We start from the raw sequence: 19,186 nt of genomic DNA, 5'->3' as shown, positions 1-19,186 counted from the left end.
TAGATTCTTTAGGGCTTTTTTATGTACAATATCATGTCATCTGCCAACAGGGACAGTTTCACTTCTTCCTTGCCAATCTGGATGCCTTTTATTTCTTTGTGTTGTCTGATTGCCGTGGCTAGGACCTCCAGTACTATGTTGAATGGAAGTGGGGAGAGTGGGAATCCCTGTCCTGTTCCCAATCTTATGGGAAAAGCTTTCCAGGTCTTTGCTGTTAAGTATGCTGTTTGCTGTGGATTTGTCATATATATATATGGCCTTTATATGTTGAGATACTTGCCCTCTATACTTGTTGAGGGGTTTTATCATGAATGGATGGTGAATTTTGTCAAATGCTTTTTCAGCATCTATGGAGATGATCATGTGGATTTTGTCCTTTTTGTTGATGTGGTGGATGATGTTGATGGATTTTCGAATGTTGTACCATCCTTGCATCCCTGGCATAAATCCTACTTGATCATGATGAATGATTTTATGATGTATTTTTGAATTAGGTTTGCTAATATTTTGTTGAGTATGTTTGCATCTATGTTCATCAGGGATATTGGTCTGTAATTTTCTTTTTTTGTGGTGTCTTTGTCTTTTGGTATTAGAGTAATGCTGGCCTCGTAGAATGAGTTTTGGAGTATTCTCTCCTCTTTCACTTTTTGGAAAACTTTAAGGAAGATGAATATTAGGTCTTCACTAAATTGTTTTAAAAAATTCAGCAGTGAAACTATCTGGTCCAGGTGTTCTTTTCTTAGGTAGTTTTTTTAATTACCAGTTCAATTTCATTGCTGGTAATTGGACTGTTTACATTTTCTGCTTCTTCCTGGGTCAGCCGTGGAAGGTTGTATTATTCTAGAAAGTTGTCCATTTCTTCTAGGTTATCCAGTTTGTTAGCATATAATTTTTCATAGTATTCTCTAATAATTCTTTTTATTTTTGTGGTTTCTGTAGTGACTTTTCCTTTCTCATTTCTGATTCTGTTTATGTGTGTAGACTTTTTTTTTTTGAAAAGTCTGGCTAGGTTTTTATCTATTTTCTTAATTTCCTCAAAGAACCAGCTCCTGCTTTCATTGATTCTTTCTATTGTTTATTCTTCTTGATTTTATTTATTTCCTCTCTAATGTTTAGTATGTTCCTCCTTGTACTGACTTTGGGCCTCATTTGTTTTTGTTTTTCTAGTTTTGTTAATTGTGAGTTTAGGCTGTTCATGTGGGATTGTTCTTCATTCCTGAGGTAGCCTGTATCACACTATACTTCCCTCTTTGCATGGCCTTTGCTGTGTCCCACAGATTTGGTGGTGTTGAATTATTGTTGTCATTTGTCTCCATATATTGCTTGATATCTATTTTTATTTGGTCATTGATCCATTGATTATTTAGGAGAATGTTGTTAAGCCTCCATGTGTTTGTCTGCTTTTTCATTTTCTTTGCATAATTTATCTTAGTTTCACCCTTTTGTGGTCTGAGAAGCTGACTGGTATAATTTCAATATTTTTGAATTACTCAATATATGATCTATTCTTGAAAATGTTCCATGTGTACTTGACAAGAATGTGTATCCTGATACTTTTGGGTGGAGTGTTCTGTAGATGTCTGTTAGGTCCATCTTTTCTAATGTGTTGATCAGTACCTCTGTCTTATTACTTATTTTCTGTCTTGTTGATCTGTCCTTTGTAGTGAGTGGTGTGTTGAAGTCTCCTAAAATGAATGCAATTCATTGCATACTATTTCCACCTTTAATTTTGTTAGTATTTGTTTCACATATTTGGGTGCTCCAATGTTGGAGGCATAGGTATTTATAATGATTATATCCTCTTGTTGAACTGACCCCTTTACCACTATGTAACGTCCTTCTTTGTCTATTGTGACTTTCTTTGTTTTGAAGTCTATTCTGTCTGATACAAGTTCTTCATAAGTACAATAACTTTTTGTTATTATTATAACTCTCAATAACAAAAGATATTAGTTGCATGAAATATCTTTTTCCATGCCTTCACTTTAGTCTGTGTATGTCGTTGTGTTTGAAGTGAGTGTCTTGTAGGCAGCATGTAGATGGGTCTTGTTTTTTTTATCCATTCAGCAACTCTGTCTTTTCATTGGTGCATTCAGTCCATTTACATTTAGGATGATTATCGATTGGTATGTACTTATTGCCATTGCAGGCTTTAGATTCGTGGTAACAAAGGTTCAAGAGTAATTCCCTTACTATCTAACAATCTAATTTATCTCACTTAGTATGCTATCAGACACATCTAAAGGTTCTTTTTTCCACCGTTTTCTTCCTCCTCCATTATTTATATATTACTTGTCATATTCTGTACACTTTGTCTATCCCTTGACTGACTTTGAGAGTAGTTGCTTTGATTTTGCATCTGCTTAGTAATTAATTGTTCTACTTACTTTACTGTCATTTTATTTCTTCTGGTGACAGTTATTTAGCCTTAGGAACACTTCCATCTATAGCAGTCCCTCCAAAATGCACTTTAGAGATGGATTGTGGGAGGTAAATTCTCTCAGCTTTTCTTATCTGGAAATTGCTTAATCCCTCCTTCAAATTTAAATGATAATCTTGCCAGATAAAGTAAGCTTGGTTCGAGGCCCTTTGGCTTCCTTGCATTAAATACATCATGCCACTCCCTTCCGGCCTATAAGGTTTCTGCTGAGAAGTCTGATGATAGCCTGATGGGCTTTCCTTTGTATGTGATATTATTTCTCTCTCTGGCTGCTTTTAGCAGTCTGTCCTTATCATTGATCTTTGCCATTTTAGTTAATATATGTCTTGGTGTTGTCTTCCTTGGGTCCCTTGTATTGGGAGATCTGTAGATCTCCATGGCCTGAGAGACTATCTCCAGATTGGGGAAGTTTTCAGCAATTACCTCCTCAAAGACACTTTCTATCCCTTTTTGTCTCTCTTCTTCTTCTGGTATCCCTATAATGCGAATATTGTTCCATTTGGACTGGTCACACAGTTCTCTCAACATTCTTTCTTTCTTAGAGATCCTTTTTTCTCTCTGTGCCTCAGCTTCTTTGTATTCCTCTTCTCTAGTTTCTATTTCATTTATCATCTTCTCCACCATATCCAATCTTTTAATACCCTCCATTGTGCTCTTCAATGATTGGATCTCTGACTGGAATTCATTCCTGAGTTGTTGAATATCTTTCCGTACCTCCATGAGCATGTTAATGATTTTTATTTTGAACTCCCTTTCAGGAAGATTCATAAGGGTGATGTCATCTTTCTCAGGAGTTGTATTAATAATTTTACTCTGAACCAGGTTCCTTTGGTGTATCATATTTGTATATGGCTCCCTCTTGTGTTCAGAAGCTCTACTCTCTGGAGCTTCTCAGCCCCTAAAGTACTGTCGGGGGTCGCAGGGGAGTGGTATTGGTGCCTGGGGGGAGGAAAGAGCTGTTTCCTGCTTCCCAGCTACTATGTCTGTCTCCACTGCCTGAATCAGTGGATTGGGCACACAGGTATAAGCCTCTATACTTTGCGTTTGTAGTTGCTGTAGGCAGATATCCCCTCTGGCTGGCCTAACAGCAGGGTAGGATTTGCCAATTGTGAGCCAGGTGTGGCTGGCCGGGAGAAAGGCACAGTAGGCTATGTATCACGGAGGGGGTCCTTGGAGCTGTTTAGCCAGCCAGCAAGCTGGAGCACCTGAAAATCATGAAAGCTCCCAACCTGCTGGGCAGAGTGCACCCGGAAAATTTTGTCTACCTGTCCTTTCTCCTGAGCAGTAAGTTCTGTGCCATCCTTGCCCCTTTAGCAGCCCTCGTGCTAAGGGCTTCCTTGTTAGGAAGTCTCTCAAACTACCTGCCTTTCTTTTGTCCCAGAGCAGCCAGATATGAATCCCTGTTTTCCACAAGCAGCTGGAATCTCAGTCTCTCAAGGATTTCTGCCTGTCTTAGCTTTCCAATCCCCTAGTCACGAAGAGTATCATGAAAGCACCATGAAGTTTAGGTTTGTGCTACCAGAGCAGATCTCTGGAGTTAGGTATTCAGCAGTTCCAGGCCTCAACTTCCTCCCTGCTCCATTTCTCTTCCTCCCACTGGTGAGCTGGGGTGGGGGAAGGGCTTGGTTCCCCCTGGCCACAGCTTTGGTACGTTACCCTGTTCCATGAGGTCTGCTCTTTTCTCCAGGTATATGCAGTCTGGCACAGTTCTCTTTCTTGTTGCTCTTTCAGGATTAGTTGTATTATTTATATTTTCATATTATATGTGGTTTTAGGAGGAAGCCTCTGTCTCACCTCTCATGCTGCCATCTTTGAGTCATCTCCACTCTTAAAAGCCCCAATTTATTACCCATGAAATCCTGGGCATAATTAAATAGTAATTAGTTTTATACCACTAAGTTTCAGAGTAGTTAATAATACTAAAATATGGCTCTATTCTAGCTTTACCCACATGGTTTCAGTGGAAGACTTTTGTTCATATCTTGTAACCCTCATCTTTAGGTCTAATTGACTCAGTCAGGGAGAGTCACTTGAGCCAAATTTGATAATTGAAACCCTTTCCAGGGATTGTGGAATTGAAATAGTAGCATGTAAAACTGCAGAGTTGTTTGTACATTATTTACATCTTCTGAATTTAAGACCTTTTTAAAGAATGAATAAGAAGAATGAAGATGGTATGCATAGAGAAGTAAAGATGAGAAAGTGGAGAGGAGAGGAAAAGACAGAGAGAGAGAGAGAACTCTAGTGCAGGTAAATGAGAGACCAGGAGAAGGAAAGAGCAATTGCAATGGTCAGAGACACTGAGAAAGAACAACCCTTCTTGATCTCCTACTGCATCCCTTGTAACTGTCTATACTTAAGAACTAACTTTCCACTACCCTTGATTACTAGGAGATCCCAGTATCCCTCCAACAAATTCCTTTCTTGCTTAATCTAGTACAAGTATATTTTCTCTAGTTTCAACCAAGTATTTGTAATTTATGCATATGCATATCTTAATTCTTCCATAATGTATCTTAAGTAAAAAAAAAAATAGATACAGACCCTTATTCTAGGGGAAATGATAATATTTACTAATACATTATTTTTGCATGTACCTTTGAGAATAAAAAAATAAAAAGGTAAGAAAAGTATGCAGGGTAATGTGCATCAGTGAACTGGAGTATGAAAGAAGGAAAAGAGCAGGTTAGCAAGCCATAGGAAAATATAGAACTATAGGCCAAGTGAGAAGAAAAAAAATCAGTAACATAGAGAACAAAGAAGCAAAAGCATTTAATGGATTTTAAGCAGTGAATATTTGGTTTTCAACCCTTATATCAGAGTGTTTCCATACATCTGAAAATTCCAAGCCTTTTTTTAGGGTCTCGATATTTTTCAGTCTCAGAAGAAATGCTAGCTTGCATTTTTTTTTTTCTTCTCTGAATGGTAAATGTCCTAGTTCTGCCTTCAAAACTGTGTCGGTATGAGAGCAAAGAAATGTCAAGTGTCATTTAGTTCAGAATACACCGATTTGGCAATAAAGAAACCAATTTGGCTAAGTGACTTGGCTCTTCCAAATTATAGTATATGACCATAGTGAATGAAACTTTCAACTTAATGAAATGTTCAAGATTTATTAACATGCACACTTAAGTGGAGAATTAAAAATAAAACAAAAAAAATTCAGGTAATTGGTTGAAACAAAAATACACTCAGTTGTAGTCAGTTTTCTCTCGTAAAACTGTTTTTAATTTGAGTGGACAGGAAACTGAGATTACCTGACTTGGGCCTAAGGAAATCATAGCTGTCCCTGCTGCACTGTAGTCTCTTGGGTCATTAATAAAGACACAAGTTGAGTTACTGATAAAACTGGGAAAAATAAATCCCTCAGATACAAAGTATTGCTCTTGAAAAACGTGTGGATTTTTGTAGTTACTTTGCTCTTCTGTCTAAAGTCTCAATCTTAACCTTGGCCCCGAATGGAGAGATACTTTTTAAACTCCTTTCCCCATTTAATGGCTGTTGAAAAAGATAAACCTGGCTCTTTTCCTGTCCTTTCAGCTAGCCATCTTTTCCCAAAATCTATTTAGGCTGTTGTAGCTTAACCTTACCTAGCAAGGGACTTATGGGAAGTTTCTTATTACTTGGAAGATTGGTGCCAGTGTGTGTGTCTGCAAAGAAAGAATAAAATAACAAAGAAAAGGTGGTTATCAAATACCCAAGAGTGAATCTTTCTGTATGAAGGTGTGTGGAAGCAACTTTTTCAAAGGCTAATCTGTCAGAGTTTTCAGCCTTTTATTACATTTATTTTGAAAGTAACACAACTATAATTATCAATGAATTCTTTCTGGATTTTCTAGTTTTGCAAAGTCCCCTGAATTCATGTTAAGTCACTGCTCTCTATCCCATATTACTCATAACCACTACTCATGGCCTCTCCCTTCCAAGGAAACCAGATCCTGATACGTATCCTGTTTGTCTTTGTGGAATAAGTTGTGGGATGTGCACAGAGTCCTTGTGAGATGTTTAAATTGTAGCACAGTGAAACTAAAATGGAGAGATTTGGGAAGATCTGCAGAGATAGCTTGTGGAGAGTGGCCAGAGGTGGGAGAAGAGATATATGCACAGAAATGGAAAGAAACTTTGTGAAAAGACAAATAGTTTTGTTGTGTGATGAAGGATGACAAGTTCTCCCTCTCCATTTCCTTTATAATCTCTTTGGCAAAGATGGATATGGAGAGTGGCCCCGTGGAAGCAAAGTACTTTTGGTTCACCTTTGAATAAGATCACTAATAAGAATACAAATATTGGCCACACTAGGTATGCACATGCTAGCACCATGGCCTTAGTTTCACTATTCTTATCTCTAATTAAGCCCACTTCTTTCCTTAGAGTCATTCTCACATTGCAGCTCAAATGTACTCAGCCCACAATGAATTGCCCCTTCTTTGTCCTCTGTAAGCTCTCATTATCTGTAAAACCTGGTTTTTGAACTTAGAGACTGTCCCATATAATAAATAAGCTATTTCATCAGCATATGTTATGTCCTCAACACAATTAGAAGCTTCTGTGGGACTGGAATCATAAATTTTGTTGTTTTTCTCAGTACTTACACTTACTATGACAATACCTGTATTCATACATCTAAACATTATTTATCATGTATTAACTAAAGTACTTCAACTTCATAAATATTGTTTGAAGGAATGCATGAATGAGGGAGTACACTATAGGCTACATAATGTGAAATACAAAAGGCACAAAATAAAAACACAAACACAAAAAGAGGCCAAAAAGGGGACCAAGACTGCAAAGTATCCGTCTCTTTGTTGGGTCATTCCACAAGAATCAGGACGCTCCTGAAAGGTCTTGACAGCTGAATAAGAATGTTAAGCAATTGAAATTCTCTCAAGTCTATTCAACTCTATCATTAGACACTTTTATACTTCTCAGGGATTTTAGTTAAAAAAAAGATGCATAAAGGTTTTATAGATAAGAGATTAATAAATCTCTAAATATTTAAATCTTCATTTCTACATAGGCTTTCTTCATTACTGGGTTCCGAAAGTTTTAACTAAAATACATGATAAATAAAAGTTAGACATTATCTCTCTAAGTGTTTTATAGTAAACACATTCTCTCTTCTCTACAGTGCCTTCCAATTTTCATAGATGCAGTTCTTAAATGAGTTTTGCTCTGGATGGTGGGATATGTAAGATGTAAATGAATTGTTTGCATATCTTTTAAGAAGCCTTCAAAGGCACAGCTATGGGAATACATTGAATAATATTTACATAACTAAAAAATGAAATAATTTCCTTAGAATTACTGTATCTTTCTAGTTGGGATATTGTCTGCTCCGGTTTACTAAAATTTCTCTTTAGAGTGGTTTTAATGTTGTTTTTGAGCATAATAAGATCTTCTTTGAGAAAAACCTATCAGAGATAATAGATAGATATATAGATGATAGTCTGATAAGTCTGTATTCTATAAAATAGGTATAATTTCAGTATTTTATATTTTATATGATGCTTTCTATTCTTGCACAGTCATTGTATGCTTGGTAATTTAATACAATTAATTACTTTGAAAAATGCTTGGGGGAAACAGGATGTAGGAGGCAGCAGGTAATATCAAATAATTCCATATTCCATGTGTTCCAAAGCACTTTACAGATTAATGATTTAAATACTGTAGATCAATGACTACATGGTAGAGAGCAAAGCTACTGCTTTATCTACCTTGGCTCACTCAAAACAATGAAAAGGTTTATAAAGAAGTGGAATATTGCAGAGCACTGAGGTCTCCCTGACTTCATACAATAAATGCCACACAATCTGATGTTTATACACCAATCTAAGATCTGTGTCTTGGCTTAGAATACTGAAATAACAGCTTCTCCTTTGGGAATCCTCTCTAAAAGAAGTATCAATAATGTAGTTTTGGCTGTTCAAATTTGACAGTAGAAAATAATTAGGGTTTCATGGTAAGGGGATATGAAGTAAAAAATTACTGGTGTACTTATCATGTCATAATTAGTGAATTAAAAAATTTTTTTAATAAACCAGTGCTGATAAATTTGGAGGTTCTAGCCACCTTCCATAGTAAGGGAGTTTTGTGATTGTTTTAAATCTATGTCTGTCACATTAGATTATGAATTCTCCATCCTGTACCCTGCAGACTAACCCATGTCCGGCACAGAGTAAATGCTTAGTAAAGGCAGGCAGCTGCTGTTCCTTTTAATTCAAACTGGGTTGTTCCAGGTCTCTGAGCCTGAGGCAAAGCTTACATGGAAGGTATAAACCCAGAGTTGTGCCTGATAACATAAATAACTTGTATAAATCTTTTTAGATTCTTTATTCTTCTCTTGGAATTTACCTCATATGATTCCATTCCCTGGCATGTCTAGATCTTTCTGATTGAATGATGGCCATTTTATTGGCTTTGTTTTTCTCCATGGGAACCTTGTTTTACTTAAAAAAAATTCATCCTTCTTGGAAATGCAAGTTCTTCAAACTACAAATTACACATTTAAAAAATGCTGGCAAAGATCACAGATAAAACAAAATTTAGAAAAACAGCATTAACAAATTAGCTACTGCCTGATCTATCTCTATAAAACTTTTCTCCTACTTTTTTAGCTACGTGCTCTTTAATTGCTTTCTCAAATGACAGTGTATGTACTTTATAGATATAGATTTCTTTAACATGGTTGATCAGATATAAACAAAAGCAACCTCTTTCTTTCATTTGAGATTAATTTGAAGTCTCCAAAGCAATTCTGTATGGAAAATAAGAATTAACCTATGATGAAATAAAATATAAACTGTGTACATGCATTTATCAAAAAAAACAGTATAATTTAATTCTGATTGGGACAGGTCACAATAATTTCTCCAAGAAATAGACCATTTCCTTTCTATAATTCATACCAGAGTACTATTTCCTAGCAAATTTAAAGAAAAGTTAAATGAATGAATGATTAGAGGTCTTCTCTATGGATTGGTTTCAATCATATACACTTCATTGTGCCAGATATTATGTGTACTTTAATGGTTAGATATGTGATAAGATAGACTTAGTACTCCACATGATAATTTTTTTGTGGGTCTAGAATGTAAGCCAGTATACCTCCATCCCTGTAAATCTTCTGGCTTACAGAACTGAAGCAGTTGGTTAACACAGATGGCATTGTCATTTACTTTGTAAATGGATCTGCTGCTTTTCTTACTAACCTGAAGTGATTTCAGCAACCTAAGGTAAAAAAAATACTTTAAAAATCATCCCTTTCTTATTTTAAAATTTTAATATGTTCTTTGCCTGCCACCTAAAAAGGATTTGAAGCATCAATATGTACATAATATGGTTGGGAAAGCTAAAAAATTACTTACGCTAACAAAATTATTGTAATGAAGTATTACATTTTATTCTGAGTTACTGACAACCATGATTTATAAGAACAGGAACTATCAAAGTAAAGGAAGTGAGGAGTTAAAGGGAGAGAACCCTTTTAGCTACTGAAATTCTTAAGGGTCAATAGAACCAAAAGGAAAGGAGCTCAATTTCCCATCCACTTGATTTTGCCTTCAAATTTTCCCCTTTTCTAATACACCAAATTTTTTATGCAAAAGGAAGGGGAAGGTTCAGAAGTTTTGCCCTTTAGTTTATCAACTTAAATCAACCCACACTGTCTGTTTGTCAAAAGGTGGGTAAAGAAAGTTGATACAAAAAATATACAAAAATTAATATACTAAATGCTTGAAAATACTTTAAAAAAATTGATTTACATATGATCATATGTACAGTTTGAAGAATTTTGACATATGTTCACACTCATGTAACTATCACCCAGATGAAGATATCAAACATTCTTATTAAATTTTCCCCCTTCACTTATTTCACCCATCGTCTCAACACCCTTCCCTATGGCAATCACCTGACTGTTCTCTGTGTTTATTAGTCTAATTCTGTTTTGTTTGAAAAGCCTTTGACTTAAATATCATAAAGATAGAAGTGCAGAAATCCTAAGTGTACAGTTTGATGAATTATCACAATTATTACCATGTAGGAAAAAAAATAGAGCATTACTAGCACCCCAGAGGTTGTTCACCTCCTCCCTCCCAATCACCCTACCCCCTTTCTCTTCTTCAAATCAGCCATTATTTTGACTTTTAACATCATAAAATAGTTGTCTGTTTTTGAATGTCATATAAATGGCATCACACAGCATGTATTCTTTTGGGCCTGACTTCTTTTACTTAACACTATATTTGTGAGATTTAGCTATTCTGTTTTGGATAGCAGTAATTCATTTATTTTCATTGCTGTTTAGTTTTCCATTGTATAAACATACCAAAAGTTATATCTCCATTCTACTGTTGATGGATATTTGGTTTGTTTCCAGTTTGGGACTTCATAAGTAATGCTGCTATAAATATTCTTCTACATGTGTTTGGTGCATATTTATTTATATTTCTATTGGTGTTTGTTTCTCCACATCACCACCAACATTTGTTTCTGTCAGTCTTTACTTTTAGCCATTTTGTGGATATGTTTGATACCTCATAATGGCTTAACTGTGTGCTCATGAAGGCAAGGCCATATCCATTCTGTTCAGAGCTGTGTCAGTATCCAATGCCTGTTCATAAAACATAGTAAAAATAATAATAAGTGGCAATGATTAATGATAAAAAGGAGGGTTGATTAAAACTAACAACTATAAATACTCAGACTTTGCAACTTCAGCTTGGTTTGTGGTTTTATTTGTTAAAATGTATGAATAGAGGAGGAGCCAAGATGGTGGCATGAGTAGTTCAGCGGAAATCTCCTCCCAAAAACATATATATTTTTGAAAATACAACAAATGCAACTATTCCTAAAAGAGAGACCAGTGGATACAGTACAACAGCCAGGCTACATCTACATCTGTGAGAACTCAGCATCCCACGATGGGGGTAAGATACAAGCCACGGCCTGGCAGGACCCGAGCACCTTTCCCCACCCCAGCTCCATGGTAGGAAGAAAGGAGTTGGAGCAGGGAGGGAGTGAAAGCCCAGCACTGCTAAACAACCAGCTCTAGTAATCCACACTGGGAGGGCAGACACACAGTGCGTGGTGTGCTGGATATTAGAGGAACAGAAGGGCAAAATCTGTGAGGGGGTCCCTGCAACCGGCTCCCCTGGGACAAAAGAAAAGTGAGTGCTTTTTGAAAGTCTTAAAGGGACAGGACCTCACAGCTGGACAGAATCATCCCAGCACACTCTGCCCAGCAGCTGGGAATCCCGGGGAACTCCAGGTGACCTAACCCCCTAGGTGGCAGCGCAGCTCTGAAGCCCCTCATGGTGATAAGCAGCCAGCCAGTCATTCTCCTGGCTGGTGTGGATCCCAACATACTGGCCCAGTAGTGCGTGAGCCAGTGGCGGCCAAGCAAGGGGCCCAGGAGTGGCACATGTGAGCTGGCAGTGGCAGCAGCAGCTGAGCAAGGGGCCTGGGAGCGGCCCAAGCGAGCCAGTGGTGGTGGTGGCAGCCAAGCAGCCTGGGAGCAACCCAGAATCTCCTCCTGGTGTACAGCCCCCCTGGCCAGATGAAAAGACTGCCACCAGTGTGCAGCAGCCTAGCGGAGGTGCCGCTCTCGCAGGAGAACACACCCAGCACACCTGCCACTCACCACAGTACTCTGCCCTACCCTGACAGAGACCCAGCCCACAGAAGCTTAGGGGATTAATACAGAGGCTGCTCCAGGAGTGCGGGTAACTGACACAGGTAGCTGAGAAGGGCAAGGCAACCAGTAAGCAGGAAAGGACTTTGTTTTCCCAGCTAACACACATGCTACCTGCCTACAGATACCTCTATCACCATGAAATGGCAGAAGAATTTGGTCCAGTCCAAAATTACCCAGACAACCCCTGAGAGAGGGCCTGGGGAGATATATTTAACCAATCTCCCTGAAAAACAATTCAAAATGAAGGTCATAACCATGCTCATGGATCTGCAGAGAAATATGCAAGAGTTAAAGGATAAAGTTGGGAGGGAGAATACAGAAATAAAACAATCTCCAGAAGGACTTAAGAGCAGTCTGGATGAGGTGCAAGAGGCCATTAATGGAATAGAAATCAGAGAACAGGAACACAGAGAAGCGGATGCAGAGAGAGACAAAAGGATCTCCAGGAGTGAAAGAATATTAAGAGAACTGTGTGACCAATCCAAATGGAATAATATTTACATTATAGGGGTACCAGAAGAAGAAGACAGAGAAAAAGGGATAGAAAGTGTATTTGAAGAAATAATTGCTGAAAACTTCCCCAAACTGGGGGAGGAAATAGTCTCTCAGACCATGGAAGCCCAAAAATCTCCCAACACAAGGGACACAAGGAGGACACCACCAAGACACATAATAATTAAAATGGCAAAGATCAAGGACAGAGTATTAAAGGCAGCCAGAGAGAGAAAAAAGGTTACCTACAAAGGAAAACCCATCCGGCTATCATCAGACTTCTCAACAGAAACCTTACAGGCCAGAAGAGAATGGCATGATATATTTAATGTAATGAAACAGAAGGGCCTTGAACCAAGAATACTGTATCCAGCATGATTATCATTTAAATATCAAGGAGGGATTAAACAATTCCCAGACAGCAAAAGTTGAGGGAATTTGCCTCCAACAAACCGCCTCTACAGGATATCTTAAAGGGGCTGCTCTAGGTGGAAAACTCCTAAGGCTAAATAGATGTCACCAGAGAGAATAAAATCACAACAAAGAAAGCAGACCAACCAAATATTGCTAAAGGCAAAAAATAAAATCAACTACTCACAAAAGCAGTCAAAGGAAACACAAAAGAGCACAGAATAAAACACCTAACATATAAAGAATGGAGGAGGAAGAATAAGAAGGGAGAGAAATAAAGAATCATCAGATTGTGTTTATAATAGCTTAATAAGCAAGTTAAGTTAGATGGTTAGATAGTAAAGAAGCTACCCTTGAACCTTTGGCAACCATGAATCTAAAGCCTGCAATGACAGTAAGTACATATATCTCAATAATCACCCTAAATGTAAATGGACTGAATGTACCAATCAAAAGACACAGAGTAATAGAATGGATAAAAAAGCAAGACCCGTCTATATGCTGCTTACAAGGGACTCACCTCAAACCCAAAGACATGCACAGACTAAAAGTCAAGGGATGGAAAAAGATCTTTCATGCAAACAACAGGGAGAATAAAGCAGGTGTGGCAGTATTAGTATCAGACAAAATAGACTTCAAAACAAAGAAAGTAACAAGAGATAAAGAAGGACATTACATAGTGATAAAGGGGTCAGCCCAACAAGAGGATATAACCATTATAAAGATATATGTACCCAATACAGGAGCAGCAACACATGTGAAACAAACACTAACAGAATTAAAGGAGGAAATAGAATGCAATGAATTCGTTCTAGAAGACTGCAACACACCACTCACTCGAAAGGATAGATCCACCAGACAGAAAATAAGTAAGGACACAGAGGCACTGAACAACACACTAGAAAAGATGGATTTAGCAGACATCTACAGAACTCTACACCCAAAAGCAGCAGGATACACATTCTTCTCAAGTGCACATGGAACATTCTCCAGAATAGATCACATACTAGGACACAAAAAGAGCTTCAGTAAATTCCAAAAGATTGAACCTCTACCTACCAACTTCTCAGACCACAAAGGCATAAAACTAGAAATAAATTCTACAAAGAAAACAAAAAGGCTCACAAACACATGGAGCCTTAACAAGATGCCCCTAAATAATCAATGGATTAATGACCAAATTAAAACAGAGGTCAAGCAATATATGGAGACTAATGACATCGATCACATAAAGCCGAAACTTCTGTGGGACGCAGCAAAAGCAGTTCTAAAAGGAAAGTGTATAGCAATTCAGGCCTATCTAAAGAAGGAAGAACATTCCCAAATGAATAGTCTAAAGTCACAATTATTGAAACTGGAAAAAGAAGAACAAAAATAGGCCCAAAGTCAGCAAAAGGAGGGACATAATAAAGATCAGAGAAGAAATAAATAAAATTGAGAATAATAAAACAATAGAAAATATCAATGAAACCAAGAGCTGATTCTTTGAAAAAATAAACAAAATAGATAAACCCCTAGCCAGACTTATTAGGAGAAAAACAGAATCTACACACATCAACAGAATCAGAAATGAGAAAGGAAAAACCATGACAGACCCCACAGAAATATAAAAAGTTATTAGAGAATACTACGAAAATCTATATGCTAACAAGCTGGAAAACCTAGAAGAAATGGACAACTTCCTAGAAAAATACAACCTTCCAAGACTGACCAAGGAAGAACAGCAAATCTAAACAGACCAATTACCAGCAACGAAATTGAAGCGGTAATCAAAAAACTACCCAAGAGCCAAACCCCTGGGCCAGATGGATTTACCACGGAATTTTATCAGATATACAGAGAAGACATAATACCCATTCTCCTTAAAGTGTTCCAAAAAATAGAAGAGGAGGGAATACTCCCAAACTCTTTCTATGAAGCCAACATCACCCTAATACCAAAACCAGGCAAAGACCCCACCAAAAAAGAAAATTACAGACCAATATCCCTGATGAACATAGATGCAAAAATACTTAATAAAATATTAGCAAACAGAATTCAACAGTATATCAAAAGGATCATACACCATGACCAAGTGGGATTCATCCCAGGGATGCAAGGATGGTACAACATTCGAAAATCCATCAACATCATCCACCACATAAACAAAAAGAAGGACAAAAATCACATGATCATTTCCATAGATGCTGAAAAACATTAAACAAAATTCAACATCCATTCATGATAAAACTCACAACAAAATGGGTATAGAGGGCAAGTACCTCAACATAATAAAGGCCATATATGACAAACCCATAGCCAACATCATACTTAACAGTGAGAAGCTGAAAGCTTTTCCTCTAAGATCGGGAACAAGACAGGGATGCCCACTCTCCCCACTGTTACTCAATATAGTACTGGAGGTCCTAGCCACGGGAATCAGACAAAACTAAGAAATACAAGGCATCCAGACTGCTTAAAAGGAAGTCAAACTGTCACTATTTGCAGATGACAGGATATTGTACATAAAAAACCCTAAAGTCTCCATTCCAAAACTACTAGAACTAATATCTGAATTTAGCAAAGTTGGAGGATACAAAATTAATACACAGAAATCTGTTGCATTCCTATACACTAACGACGAATTAACAGAAAGAGAAATCAGGAAAACACTTCCATTCACAATTGCATCAAAAAGAACAAAATACCTAGGAATAAACCTGACCAAGGAAGTGAAAGACCTATACCCTGAAAACTACAAGACACTCATGAGAGAAATTAAAGAAGATACCAATAAATGGAAATACATCCCATGCTCATGGACTGGAATAATTGCTATTGTCAAAATGGCCATCCTGCCTAAAGCAATCTACAAATTGGAACAAATAATTTTAAAATTCATTTGGAACCACAAAAGACCCTGAACAGCCAAAGCATTCCTGAGAAGAAAAAATAAAGCAAGGGGCATCTCCCCAACTTCAAGCTCTACTACAAAGCCACAGTAATCAAGACAATTTGGTACTGGCACAAGAACAGAGCCACAGAGCAGTGGAACAGAATAGAGAGTCCACATATTAGCCCAAACATATATGGTCAATATGATAAAGGAGCCATGGACATACAATGGGGAAATGACAGCCTCTTCAACAGCTGGTGTTGGCAAAACTGGAAAGCTACATGTAAGAGAATGAAACTGGATCATTGTCTAACCACATACACAAAAGTAAATTTGAAATGGATCAAAGACTGGAATGTAAGTCATGATACCATAAAACTCTTAGAAAAAAACATAAGCAAAAATCTTTTGGACATAAACATGAGTGACTTCTTCATGAACATATCTCCCTGGGCAAGGGAAACAAAAGCAAAAATGAACAAGCGGGACTGTATCAAGCTGAAAAGCTTCTGCACAACAAAGGACACCACCAATAAAACAAAAAGACATCCTACAGTATGGGAGAATATATTCATAAATGACAGATTCGATAAAGGGTTGACATCCAAAAGAGCTCACACACCTCAACAAACAAAAAGCAAATAATCCAGTCAAAAAATGGGCCAAGGTGCTGAACAGACAGTTCTCCAAAGAAGAAATTCAGATGAACAGATACATGAAAAGATGCTCCACATCGCTAGTCATCAGAGAAATGCAAGTTAAAACCACAGTGAGATATCACCACACACCAGTAAGGATTGCCACCATCCAAAGACAAACAACAAGAAATGTTGGGGAGGTTGTGGAGAAACGGGAACCCTCCTACACTGCTGGTGGTAATGTAAAATAGTTCAACCATTGTGGAAAGCAATATGGAGATTCCTCAAAAAGCTCAAAATAGAAATACATTTGACCCAGGAATTCCACTTCTAGGAATTTATCCTAAGAATGCAGCAGTCCAGTTTGAAAAAGCAGCACTATTTACAATAGCCAAGAAATGGAAGCAACCTAAGTGTCCATCAGTAGATGAATGGATAAAGAAGATGTGGTACATATACACAATGGAATATTATTCAGCCATAAGAAGAAAACAAATTTTACCATTTGCAACAACATGGATAGAGCTAGAGGGTATTATGCTTAGTGAAATAAGCCAGGCGGAGAAAGACAAATACCAAATGATTTCACTCTTCTGTGGAGTATAAGAACAAAGAGAAAACTAAAGGAACAAAACAGCAGCAGACTCACAGAACCCAAGAATGGACTAACAGTTACCAAAGGGAAAGGGGCTGGGGGGGATAGGTGGGGAAGGAGGGATAAGCAGGGGGGAAAAGAAAGGGGGCATTACGATTAGCATGTATAACGTAGCTGGGGGCACGGGGAGGGCTGTGGAAGACAGAGAAGGTAAGTAGTGATTCTACAGCATTTTACTACACTGATGGACAGTGACTGTAATGGGGTATGTCGGGGGAACTTGCTGATGGGGGGAGTGTAGTAAACATAATGTTCCTCATGTAATTGTAGATTAATGATACCAAAAAATGTACGATTATTTAGATTTTTAAAACTTGTGATATGATTTAGATGTCATTAGTCATTTCCAATGTTTTCCCTGATGTGAAAAACCTGAACTACCATAGCTGTTCTCTGGTACCCTATACTCCCAAACACACACATGCAAGTTTCTCATCTTTGCTGTACTGTATTCAGATACATGTGTCCCATGCGTGATGCTGCTGAGCACCTCCTGTGAGCTAGACATCTGGGAAATGCACTGACGTGCACTCTCTTATGTGAACCTCATAGTAACTTCATGGAGGGTGACCATGAGTATCTTTATTTTACCAATGATGAAGATTAAAACTCTTGACAAAGGTTCCAGAGTAAGAGCTGAGGATGAAAATACGAGATCCTAACACTCACATTTGTAACTACTGCTATTTATTTGGCCTTTACTCAGTCAGCTATTTGAGTTTATTTCATGTGTGGACTGCATTATGAAGCCTTCCTGGCAATACTCTCCACCAACTGACAATGTCGTTTTTAATAAATCCTCACCCTGGACTGGAATTCAGGTTTCAAGACTTTTTATTCTGGTATACCAGGTTTCTAGTCTAATATGGCATATGGCTCCCTTAAGGACCCTGGTTTTCAGTAGCTGACAGATTTCTTAATCTCTATATATGCTTTCTTCGCTGTAACAAGGAGATAATAATGATACATATTTGTTGAATGATTACTTTAGTTAATATATGTGAAGCTTTTAAAACTGCCAAGTTCAGAAATAAATAAGCCCTAAGTAAATGTTAAGTTAAATGTTTGTTTTAGCATATCCAGTTGACTTGTAAAGAGGGTCGGGATCCTCATAGTACACACATTTGGAAAATTCCAAGTTGAGTGTACACATTAGGCAAGTTCAGATGTGTATATGGGTAGTAGAGCCTAAACCTTGTTTCTAATTTAATAACTAAAGAAATATGGGTCTCAATAATCCGATTAGCTTAATTTAACCATATTTCTTTTATCTGTCCTCCAAATGCTCCCCACAGCAAAAAGGCTTCAAAGGCATGGTAAGTGTACCTGCTGAGATATTTTAAAAAGCAGAAATCAGTGGACTGTGGAAAACTCCCGTGTGCTCAGTAGTGTGACAATCTGCCCAATCGTTCTTAGCTGAGAAGAGAGGGGAAACGCCACAAGGGACCCAGCTGGGAACTCTGTAGGAAGTTAAAAAAAATTGTTCAGCTTTGCAAAACATTTGGTGCTCAGCCATCTGTCTCAGGCAGCACAAAGGCTTAAGGTCTGTGTGGTTTCTTCTAACACCTTGGAAGGCGGAGTTACAGCGCAAAAGCAACGCGTTGGAGCAAGCTAATTTAAGCACGCTCTTAGGGGTCCGGAGGCACCTGCACTTCCTGTTACTGCAAGTCAGACCAAACTGCTGTCATCCGCAGTTTTTGAGAGAACCAGCCCGGAGTCTCTTTTTGGGGCTACACTCGGGTTGTCAGCTCAAGCGCACACCTGCGCGGGGCGGGATTTGCACGGCCCAGGAGCCTGGAATGCCGCAGTTTCGCCCCCCCCCCCCCCCCTGGGAAAACAGCGCTGCCTCTTGAGAGATACTTGTTAAAAGGTTGGCAGCTGGACACACTCCGCCCATTCGGGATCTCCCACTGTGGTGAGGGAGCTGAAAGACCAGGGCTACAAGGCGCTGTTACTGCCGCACAGCTACAAGTCC

At 38.1% G+C, this 19,186-nt stretch overlaps 1 protein-coding gene across 2 annotated transcripts in view; it reads left to right on the top strand.

The window, feature by feature from the left end:
* KDM4C (lysine demethylase 4C) overlaps positions 1-19,186 on the top strand; it is a 506,879-nt gene that overhangs the window by 19,168 nt on the left and 468,525 nt on the right. The gene's annotated exons all lie outside the window — the stretch shown is intronic.

This window comes from Manis javanica, chromosome 2, assembly GCF_040802235.1.
Source record: "Manis javanica isolate MJ-LG chromosome 2, MJ_LKY, whole genome shotgun sequence".
Classification (NCBI taxonomy): Eukaryota; Metazoa; Chordata; class Mammalia; order Pholidota; family Manidae; genus Manis; species Manis javanica.
Note: the sequence above shows the minus strand (reverse complement) of the source record. Positions and strands in the feature narration are given on the sequence as shown.